Source organism: Somniosus microcephalus, chromosome 33 (assembly GCF_052327205.1).
Source record: "Somniosus microcephalus isolate GS21.2 chromosome 33, FLI_Smic_1.0, whole genome shotgun sequence".
NCBI classification, from domain to species: domain Eukaryota; kingdom Metazoa; phylum Chordata; class Chondrichthyes; order Squaliformes; family Somniosidae; genus Somniosus; species Somniosus microcephalus.
The window spans coordinates 3258123-3266166 of NC_141019.1; positions in this window are offsets into that span (position 1 = coordinate 3258123).

Consider the following 8044-nt stretch of genomic DNA (forward strand, 5'->3'; position numbering starts at 1 on the left):
CCAAGAAAGATAAATCAGAGTATTTTCAAAATGGTGAGAAGCAGGAACTGTGGCGAAGCAGAGAGATTTGGCTTTCCATGTACGCAAATCCTGTTTCTTATGTTCTTGCGTTTAGTACTGGAAGTCCAACTCTTTATACTGGGTAGGGTTGGGTAAGTGCGCGTTGAGGTGTACAATGGGTGACCATGAATACCAACCAAGCACTTTAATTGCTTGTGACACAAATGTCTCTGTTCCATTCCTTAACCCCACCCCAGCCATTGGCTAAGAGAGAATGGACCCTACCTGATGTAAAAAGACTACTGGGCACTTGGTTTGAGTATAAAACAAGGCTTTAATCAACTGTTTCAAAACCATGAGATTTCTAGTTCCTGGTTACAGAAACATCCTGAGCAAGCTGGGCCCACGCCCAAGTATTTATACTCCTTGGACGCCGCCACCAGCTGGCCACCCAGTGTTACTTCATGAGTCACGATAAGATTCATGACACTACCAGTACAAGGCCGCTGGCTAACGGTGATTGAATCAGGTCAAATTCCACTGTTGCTATGTAGTATTCTGGGATGTTTACTGGTGTTTTGCATTCCATGATTCCATACACTTTTCAGTGAAAACTGCAAATCAGTGACCCTTGCACAATTGCTTTACATCTGCAACACCACCCGTGCAGATTGGAAGAGCTTCTACAGGTATGTAAAAAGGAAAAGAGTAGCAAAAGTAAACATTGGTCCCTTAGAGGCTGAGACAGGAGAAATTATTATGGGGAATAAGGAAATGGCAGAAACGTTAAACAAATATTTTGTATCTGTCTTCACAGTAGAAGACACAAAAATCATACCGAAAATGGTGGGGAACCAAGGGTTTAATGAGGGTGAGGAACTTAACATAATTAATATAAGTAGAGAAAAAGTACTAGAGAAACTAATGGGACTAAAAGCTGACAAATCCCCTGGACCCGACGGCTTACATCCTAGGGTTCTAAAAGAAGTGGCTGAAGAGATAGTGGATGCATTGGTTTTGATCTTCCAAAATTCCCTAGATTCTAGAATGGTCCCAGTGGATTGGAAGGTCGCAAATGTAACACCGCTATTCCAGAAAGGAGGGAGAGAGAAAACAGGGAACTACAGGCCAGTTAGCCTGACATCAGTCGTTGGGAAAATGCTGGAATCCATTGTTAAGGAAGTGTTATCAGGGCACTTAGAAAATCATAACATGATTAGGCAGAGTCAACATGGTTTTATGAAAGGGAAATCATGTTTGACAAATTTATTAGAGTTTTTTGAGGATGTATCTAGCAGGGTAGATAAAGGGGAACCAGTGGATGTAGTATATTTGGATTTCCAAAAGGCATTCGGTAAGGTGCCACATGAAAGGTTATTACACAAGATTAGGGCTCATGGGGTTGGGGGTAATATAGTAACATGGATAGAGGATTGGTTAACGGACAGAAAACAGAGAGTAGGGATAAACGGATCTTTTTCAGGTTGGTAGGCTGTAACTAGTGGGGTGCCGCAAGGATCAGTGTTGGGGCCTCAGCTATTTACAATCTATATTAATGACCTAGATGAAGGGACCGAGTGTAATGTATCCAAGTTTGCTGATGATACAAAGCTAGGTGGGACAGTAAGCTGTGAGGAGAACACAGAGTCTGCAAAGGGATATAGATAGACTGAGTGAGTGGGCAGTAAGGTGGCAGATGGAGTATAATGTTGGGGAAATGTGAGGTTATTCACTTTGGTAGGAAGAATAGAAAAACAGAATATTTTTTAAATGGTGAGAAACTTTCAAATGTTGGTGTTTAGAGAGATTTGGGTGTCCTCGTGCAAGAAACACAGAAAGCTAGCGTGCAGGTACAGCAAGCAATAAGGAAGGCAAATGGCCTGTTGGCCTTTATTACAAGGGGGTTGGAGTATAAGAGTAAGGAAGTCTTGCTACAATTGTACAGGGCCTTGGTGAGACCACACCTGGAGTACTGTGCACAGTTCTGGTCTCCTTATCTAAGGAAGGATATACTTGCCTTGGAGGCGGTGCAACGAAGGTTCACTAGATTGATTCCTGGGATGAGAGGGCTGTCCTATGATGAGAGATTGTGTAGAATGGGCCGATACTCTCTGGAGTTTAGAAGAATGAGAGGTGATCTCATTGAAACTTATAAAATTCTAACAGGACTAGACAGACTAGATGCAGGAAGGATGTTCCCGATGGTCGGGGAGTCCAGAACCAGGGGTCACAGTCTAAGGATAAGGGGTAAGCCATTTAGGACAGAGACGAGGAGGAATTTCTTCACCCAGAGAGTGGTGAGCCTGTGGAATTCTCTACCACAGAAGGCAGTTGAGGCCAACTCATTAAATATATTCAAGAAGGAGTTAGATATATTTCTTGAGGCTAAAGGGATTAAGGGATATGGGGTACTGAGTTTGAATGATCAGCCATGATCTTATTGAATGGTGGAGCAGGCTCGAGGGGCCGTATGGCCCTCTCCTGCTCCTATTTCTTATGTTCTTAAAACCTGAAACTATTAAAATGTCGTTCATTTTAATAGTTTACCAGAGTTTCCCCACAATTCTTTGATAATCCCCAAATTTACATGAAAAAAGAACCCTTGCTAAAAGTCAGGCCCTGTGTATTTCTGCTCGTTACAGTGAGTGTTTTTTTCCATTGGAGTATTTAGAATCAGGCATGTGGAGTCAGCCACATACAGTATTGAACACGTCCAGCAGGACTCCATGGGGAGCAGTTTTCAACTGCCGCCCACCTGCTTCCCAATGAAAATGTGGGGCGTTAGGACCCTGAAAACCGGGTCACAGCCTCGCCCGCCCGCTCAGTGCTGGAAGTGTGCCCGATGCCCTTTTCAGCCGGGCTTCTTTTCAGGCGTCCAGCGTGCCTGCCTTAAACCGGTGGGTGCCCGATGAATATATTTGAATTAGGATCCTGCGCCTGTTTCAGCACCCGATTGGCACTTTTGACCAGTTCTACAACAGACCCACAGGGTCTCTGGGCATCGCCGGGATTGCAGGCTTGCCCCCAAGTGCAGGGCACCGGCGACTGCGCACACATAGCCTTCCGTGCTCCTAACACTTGCTGAGTGAGCAGTTGGTGTGCAATATCACGCAGGTCTATAACTTCCTCTATTGACTGTTACACGCCACCTTCCTTAGTGCTTAAATCATATACTAGTAGCAGCTACCATTAGTGTCAGCCCTGGCTCAGTGGGTAGCACTCTCGCCTCTCTGAGTCAGAAGGATGTGGGCTCAAGTTCCACTCCAGAGACTTGAGCACAAAGCATCTGTACTGTCGGAGGTGCCGTCTTTTGGATGAGACGTTAAGCCGAGGTCCCGTCTGCTCTCTCAGGTGGATGTAAAAAATCCCCTGGCACTATTTTGAAGAAGATCAGGGGAGTTCTCCCCGGTGTCCTGGCCAATATTTATTCCTCAACCAACACCACTGAAACAGATTGTCTCGTTGCTGTTTGTGGGAACTTGCTGTGTGCAAACTGGCTGCCATGTTTCCTACATTATAACAGTGACTACACTTCAAAAAGTACTTCACTGGCTGTAAAGCACTTTGGGATGCATTTAAGGGGAAGTTAGATAAGTACATGAGGGAGAAAGGAATAGAAGGATATGCTGACAGAGTGAGTTGAAGTAGGGTGGGAGGAGGCTCGTGTGGAGCATAAACACCGGCATAGACCTGGCACGGACTTGATGGGCCGAATGGCCTCCTTCTGTGCCGTTATGACTCTATGACTTATGACTTTATGACCTGTTGGGCCAAATGGCCTGTTTCTGTGCTGTACATTCTATGTAATTCTAGGTAAAGGAAGAAATTAGCCCCATTAGTTACTCTACAGCGATAGAACAATGGTGGTCCTGTACTACTGGCCTTCTCCCTCCACCTCAGTTTTCCAATTTAAAAAAAACAATGGCGGGGGGTATTACTGGATGGCGATTGGTGAAGGGAAACCCCTGACCAATTAGGAATCAAAAACACAATTTCTAAATTTGCGGATGACACCAAATTGGGGGGGATAGTCAATACTGAGGAGGACTGCAACAAGTTACAGGAGGACATTAATAAACTTGCAGAATGGGCATATAATTGGCAAATGAAGTTCAACACAGATAAATGTGAGGTATTACATTTTGGTAGGAAGAATAGGGAGGTCACATCACTTGGAGGGTGTGAGTCTAGGTGGGGTAGAGGAACAAAGGGATCTCGGAGTACAAATACACAAATCACTAAATGTTGCGCCACAGGTTAGCAAGGCCATAAAAAAAGCAAACCAAGCACTAGGGTTTATTTCGAGAGGGATAGAATTGAAAAGTAGGGAAGTTATGCTAACCCTGTATCGAACCTTGGTTAGACCACACTCAGAGTACTGCGTACAGTTCTGGTCACCATATTATAAAAAGGATATAGAGGCACTGGAGAGGGTGCAGAGAAGATTTACAAGGATGATACCAGAAATGCGAGGGTATACATATCAGGAAAGGATGAACAGGCTGGGTCTCTCTTTTGAAAAAAGGCTGAGAGGTGACCCTAATAGAAGTCTTTAAAATTATGAAAAATTTTGATAGAGTGAATACAGAGAATGTGGAACTCGCTACCACAGGGAGTGGTTGAAGCGAATAGTATGGATGTATTTAAGGGGAGGCTAGCTAAACATATGAGGGAGAAGGGAATAGAGGGTTACGCTGATAGACTTAGATGAGGAAAGACGGGAGGAGGCTCGAGTGGAGCATAAACACCGGCATGGACTGGTTGGGCCGAATGGCCTGTTTCTGTGCCGTATATCCTATGTCCTATGTAATCCTATAGAAAAGGGCGTGGCTTTCCCCTCCAGGTTTCACCCCCCCCCACCGCCCTTTCTGGGATATGTCACAACCTCCACCTGGCAGGACTTTATGAAAGAAAGAGTTGCATTTCTATAGCGCCGTTCATGACCTCAGGACATCCCAAAGCGCTTTAAGTACTTTTTGATGTGTAGTCACTTGTAATGTAGGAAACACGGCAGCCAATTTACACACAGCAAGCTCCCACAAACAGCAATGTGATAATGACCAGATAATCTGTTTTAGTGATGTTGGTTGAGGGATAAATATTGGCCAGGACACCGGGGAGAACTCCCCTGCTCTTCTTCAAAATAGTACCATGGGATATTTACATAGCACCTTTAATGTAGACATTTCACAGGAGCATTATCAGACAAAATTTGACACTGAGCCACATAAAGAGATACTAGGACAGGTGACCAAAAGCTTGGTCAAAGAGGTAGGGTTTAGGAGGAGAGAGGGGGAATTCCAGAGTTTGCGGTCGAGATGGCTGAAGGCACAGCTGCCAATGGTGGAGCGATGGGAGTAGGGGATGGACAAGAGGCCAGAATTGGAGGAACGCAGAGTTGTTGGAGGGTTGTAGGAGGGTACAGAGATAGGGAGGACAGATGGGGCCTTGGTTTAACGTCTCATCCGAAAGACAGTGCAGCACTTCACTGGAGTGTCTGCCTAGATTATGTATTCAAGTTTCTCGGAGGGGGGCTTGAACCCACAACTTCTGACTCAGAGGCGAGAGTGCGACCCACTGAGACACAGCTGATACTGGGTATAGCTTGGACTCAAGTCTGTATCTGATAGTGCTCCATGACATTGGGTGCTGGCATTCTCCCACTTTCCTGGCCTATCCCGGCATTATGAAATGTCAGGGTAGATTCCTGTCAGTCCCACCTGGGCCTAAACCACCGTCTGATGGAAAATCACTCGGACAATGCCCCCCCAGTCCATTTCCCTCCCTGTGCTGCACCCAGACGATACTTCATGGCCCAGGCGGTGCTGAGGAAAATCTGACCCCAAAGTTTTACAAAAAGAGAATTATTTTCTTTTAAATCCTTAAGGAAACTTTCAGGAAGTCGCGGGGTTGGGGGGCTGGGTGTGTGTGGGTCAACCGTGATTAAAAATGGATCAAAGTAAAACACAGACTGTGGTTCCTCAGAGGAAGGATTCACTGTGTTTTGTGGTTTTTAAGTCCGGGATTGGGGCCTGCTTCTATTCCTGGAGGTTTGATCACATGACCTCCCCCCTCCACCGCCCCCCAGGCTCCCGCCATTGGTCGCCCGACACGCCCATTCTCACGGCGCACAACTTTCCTAGCCAATTGGAAAGCGAACAGCCTCTTCGTTACCCGATTGGATGACTCTTGACTGTCCGTCAAACAACCTTTTCTTTCCCATCTCCAACATTTGTATAACTAACAAACAAAAGTGTTGAAAGAAAATGATTTTTAACTTAATGCCCCAATGGCTTATCTCCCAGCAATCCTGGAGGGTTGGCCACCCTACCCCCCATACATGGTCCAGTTTGTGCTTTACTCACCGCTCTTGGTTCATTAATCGATGTTTGTTGAACATTATCTCTTTGGTGCTGACTGTATTTGAATACAAAAAAGCTATATTTCCATGGAGGCCGTGAAGCCCCGTCTCCGTGGTGACGAAGTACCGAGATATAAGGAGGTTGAACGCAGCTGCCTGACGTCTGCATCGCGTGTGTAACATTTGGTTCCCGACATGAGTGGAATGTACACTCTGGGACCTGTAAAGGTTACATCAGACAAAGGTCGTCCATCAAAGTTCGCTTCTGCACTGTTTGCTGAGCTCTTACAAATCTTTGGTGGAAGTCAATAAGTAGAAGTCTTATTTGTATTGGAGAATAAATGATAACGCATTCATTTTATGCTGCGGTCCTGTCTTTTTTGTGGGGAGGAGAGGGAGACTCATGTTCAAAAGGGGGCATTTTCGGGTCTTTTTCTTTATTTGTTCCTGGGATGTGTACGTTGCTGGCAAATCCAGCATTTATTGCCCTTGAGAAGGTGGTGGTGAGCTGCCTTCTTGAGCCGCTGCAGTCCGTGTGGTGAAGGTGCTCCCACAGTGCTGTTAGGGAGGGAGTTCCAGGATTTTGACCCGGCCACGATGAAGGATTGGCGATATATTTCCAAGTCAGGATGGTGTGTGACTTGGAGGGGAACTTGGAGGTGGTGGTGTTCCCATGCGCCTGCTGCCCTTGTCCTTCTAGGCGGAAGCGGTCACGGGTTTGGGAGGTGCTGCCAAAGAAGCCTTGGCGAGTTGCTGCAGTGCATCTTGTAGATGGCTTGTTTGCAAGTGTCACTATCAGGTTTACCAGCTTTTGGTTTTCACAGAGCAACAGGCCAAATGTGATGCTAAAACCACGGGAAAAGTCCTGGAATCCTGTGTAATGAAAACGGAGTTTACCTCATTCAGTCATCCTAAACCAGTGGCCCTCGACATAGGCCTGTATTCAGGGCTGTCAGCCTTTCACGAGTTGCCAATCAGCTTTTGCTTGCTCTGTAGCTAGGCATGTCCGCAAGTTGCTTTGGTAAAAAGAAAGTCTTGCATTTCTACAGCGCCTTTCACGACCTCAGGACGTCCCAAAGCGCTTTACAGCCAATGAAGTACTTTTTTTGAAGTGTAGTCACTGTTGTAATGTAGGAAATGCGTCAGCCAACTTGCGCACAGCAAGCTCCCGCAAACAGCAATGTGTTAATGGCCAGATAATGGGGGAAAAATTCAGTATCGCCCCGTTTGGGACGCCATTATCGGCCGTGCGCAAAGTTTAGCGCCTGGCGCTAATTATCGCCTCCGACGGCAAGCTTGGCTTTTATCGCCCCTGGAGGTGATTGGAGCGCTAAATTAGGCGCATCACACCTGTCTTAAAGCGCAAAGGCCAAGCAGCGAGGCGCTACCTCAGAGCGCTGGCGAAGCAAGGAAGGGCAAATCAAAATGAACCTGCAAAGTGCTGCTCAGTACCCAAAACTCCTTCACACAGCGTTGAATCTCTCTCTCTCTCTCTTTCTCTCTCAGAATGCGTGGTGCAAAAATGTCACCAACAAAAAAAGGCAGGAAGCGGTCAACTTTAAGTAGCGCTCCCCCAGTCCCTTTCTGACTGCATAACGCTCCCCTCAACCTGTCATTGCTAGCGGCAGGCGGTAAGGCAGGGGGCGCCACTCAACATCTGGTCCCGGGCGCTACCGGGGCGAT